The sequence below is a fragment of the Elephantulus edwardii genome, unplaced genomic scaffold (assembly GCF_000299155.1).
Source record: "Elephantulus edwardii isolate Elephantulus edwardi_28Jun2011 unplaced genomic scaffold, EleEdw1.0 scaffold00013, whole genome shotgun sequence".
In the NCBI taxonomy this organism is placed as follows: domain Eukaryota; kingdom Metazoa; phylum Chordata; class Mammalia; order Macroscelidea; family Macroscelididae; genus Elephantulus; species Elephantulus edwardii.
In genome coordinates this window covers 4316833-4320489 of record NW_006399763.1, presented here as the reverse complement: position 1 = coordinate 4320489, position 3657 = coordinate 4316833, and the positions used below count along the sequence as shown (strand labels likewise).

Below are 3657 nucleotides of genomic sequence, written 5' to 3'. Positions count from 1 at the left end.
ACTATGCAACTCTTATTCTGGACTCTTGCTATGCCAATAATACCTAACCATATATTCCTTTTATACAGTTCTCCCCCTCATCTATTTCAATGCAATGTACATTATATATCCCCTCTTTTCTTAGTCTCCCCCATAACACCCTATCAGTCCTGTTCTATAACAGTGGCATTATGCAGTATTTGTCTTTTAGTAACTGAGATATTTCACTCAGCTTAATGTCCTACATGGTTACCCATTTTGTATAATATTTAATGAGTTATTTGTTTTTCAGTGCTGTATAATATTCCATTGTGTGAATATACTACAGCTACTCTACTCATTCGTTTGTTGATGGGCACTTGGGTTGTTTCCATCTCTGTGCTATTTTGAAAAAAGCAGCAATACACATGGGTGTGCATATATATGCTTGGGTGGTAGATCTGATCTCTTTAAGGTATACTTCCAGTAGTAGAAGTGCTGGGTCAAATGGTATTTCTACTTGCAAATTTTTGAGGAAGTGCCACACTGCTTTCCATAGTGATTGCACCATTTTACACTCCCATCAACGTGAATAAGGGTTCCAGTTTCTCCACAACTTCACCAACATTTGTTGTTTGCTGTTCTGTTAAATTTTGCTATTCTCACTGGGGTGAGAGGATATCTCAGTTGTTTTTATTTATGTCTCTCTTAGAGCTAGGGATTTTGAACACTTCTTCATGTGTTTGTTAGTCATCTAAATGTCTTCTTCGACGATGTGTCAATATCCTGTGCCAATTTTGCAACTGGGTTATTTACTTTTATCTTGTTGTGGTGCTTGAGTATTTTATAAATTCTAGATATAAGTCCCTTATCTGACATGTCATTACCAAATATTTTCCTCCAGATTGTGCCTTCCCTTTTTACCCTGCTGGAGAAGTTTTTGAATGTGCTAAGTGATTTTATTCTGAGAAGGTCCCGTTCATCTATTTTATCCTTTCCTGGTTGTAGATTTTTTTTTCAGGATGCTTGGAAGACTGTTGTGGATTAGTAGTTCTAGAATTCTTTCACACTTTTCTTTACTGAAATTTATTGTCCTTGGTTTTAGTCCTAGGTCCATGATCCACTTTCTGTTGGTTTTTGTGTATGGAGTGAGGTGTGGATCTTGCGTGAGTTTTCTACAGATAGTTTTCCAATTTTGCCAGCACTGTTTGTTAAAAAGGCTGTTGTTTCCCCACTTAATTGATTTCATCTCCTTATGAAAAATCAATTGACCACAGGTAGATGTGCTGATTTCCAGATTCTCAATTCAATTCCATTGATCTATGTATCTGTCATTGTACCAGAATCATGCTGTCTTGACTACCATGGCAGTGTGGTAGAATTTGAAATCAGGGAGTGGGATGCCTCCTACCTTGTTTTCCTTTTTAAGAAGTGCTTTGCTTATTAGGAGTCTCTTTCTATTCCAAAAGAAATTGGAGATTGCCTTTCCCATCTTGTTGAACAACTGAATTGATATTTGTATTGGGTTTGCATTGAATGTGAAGACTGTCTTTGGTAGGATTGCCATTTTCACAATATTGAATCTTCTTATCCATGAGAAAGGGTTGTTTTTCCATCTCGCCAGGTCCCTTTTTGTTTCTTATAATAATGTTTTGTAATTTTCTTTGAGATCTTTTGTGCTTCTGGTTAGATTTACTCCCAAGTATTTAATCTTGTGATTAGCTATTGTTAAGGGTACTGTTTTTCATAGCTCCAGTTCTGTATTCTCTTTGTCACTGTAGAAAAATCCAATTGATTTTTGTATGTTGATCTTGTATCCTGCCACTTTGCTGAATTGGTCAACTATGTCTACTAGAGTTCTTGCTGAGTCTTCAGGGTTTTCTAAATATACTATCATATCATCCTCATAAAGAGATAATTTTACCTCCTCTTTGCCATTTTGGATACCTCTTATTTCCTTCTCTTGACTTACTGCTATCGCTAAGACTTCCAATACAATATTGAATAGGAGAGGTGATAGTGGGTATCCTTGCCTAGTTCCTGTTCTCAAACGGGAATGTTTTTAATCTCTCTCCATTGAGAACAACATTGGCTCTCAGGTTTGTGGATATACTTTTTATTTTGATGAAGAAATCCCCCTCTAATCCTATTTTGTTGAGTGTTTTAAACAGGAAAGGGTCCTGGATTTTGTAAAAGGCCTTTCTGCATTAATAGATAGGATCATATGGCTCTTGTTGTTTGTTTTGTTAATGTGATGAATTACATTGATTGTTTTTCTTATGTTAAACCATCCTTGCATACCTATTATGAATCCCACGTGGTCATGGTAATTTTTTTCTTCTTTTCTCTGCTGAGCCACCTTCTGGAAAGCACATCAGAACTGAACGAGTAGTTAACAAAATACATGTTTACATTCTGAAAATCTGCTCTGGGGTTTGAAAAATCCCCACTTGTTCTCAATAAATGTGAGTGAAGAAAGGAGCAAACAGATGTGGGGACATTATTTGATTTTTACGAATATAATATCCCACAAGCTTATCTTGTGTTCCCCCTTTAAAAAACAAGCATACATTTTTCCATTTGCCACAGAACAAACTGACATTAAAGACGGTTTAAAAGAACATTTCAATGCGAAGGAAGTTGGGGAGAACACTTTCCACTGCAGAAGACCTTCCAAGTCTCTTCACATTAACATCACTATTTTTCCTTGATATAGATTCCTGTAGAAAACTTGTTGGAAGATTTGCCAAAGCCAGGAGATGAATAATAAAGTGTGTCCTACTTAGTTACTTGGAAACTCAGTTGACAGCTTTGGGATAGACCCATATAATCTGGCCCCAATCTTGCTAAATATCTTTGACTACAGAAATCCTTAGCCCTGAGCTTGAGCTGCTGCCCCAGTGTCTTAAACTATACTGGGCCCCATCTGTGCGGCTTCACCTGCGTCCCCCGGTGGGTGCTAGTCATCAAAGTCTGGGATGTCATCATAGGAGTAGCCCCGGTAACCTTTGGATGCATAGTAGGTGATGCACAGGTGGTAGAAGCCTGGAAGAAACACTAGGATGCCCACGATCAGCACAGGAATGGCCTGGTCTGCGCCCCCTTTGCTGATGTAGCCTGCCAGCAGGAGGGAGCCGGTGATGATGAGAAAGGCCCCGATCAAGAACAGCACAGTGGAAAGGGCAATGGCTTTGTAAGGGATCTTAGGTGGGCTTTTCTTAAACTGAAGGTCAACGTAGCCATCATTTGTGGAGAGTCTTGAGTACTTCACTTTACTACTGGGAATCCCAGCAGCCAGGTTGGTGCGAGACGACATCATAACACGTTGACAGGGCTACAGTCTGAGGTCACACCACCAGGCGCCCGCCACCTTGCCCCGCTCGGCCTCTGAAATGCAGGTCGCCACATCTGAGTTTTTTTGGTTTGTTTTTTTTTATGTATCTTGGATAATAGCAAAGAGGCATCTTTCAGCAAAGAGGCACCTTTCAGGTACACAGAAAAACCGGCGGGAGAACGTGCTCCTGGGCGGAAGGGAAGCCGGGAAGCTGCGCTGAAAGGAAAACATACTCTACACAGGAATTCTACAGGACACGTCACCTTCCCTTGAAGACAGTACAACTAAACTTAAGAGACACTGGTCAAAAGAAAAAAAAATGTCAGCAGTTGACATGTTTGGAATCATAGAAGCCAAGAAAGCTT

At 39.5% G+C, this 3657-nt stretch overlaps 1 protein-coding gene and 1 pseudogene across 1 annotated transcript in view; both read right to left on the bottom strand.

The window, feature by feature from the left end:
• The window catches only part of PDSS2 (prenyl (decaprenyl) diphosphate synthase, subunit 2), a 489995-nt gene that overhangs the window by 242551 nt on the left and 243787 nt on the right, over positions 1-3657 (bottom strand). The gene's annotated exons all lie outside the window — the stretch shown is intronic.
• Positions 2918-3283, bottom strand: LOC102863558 (annotated as a pseudogene).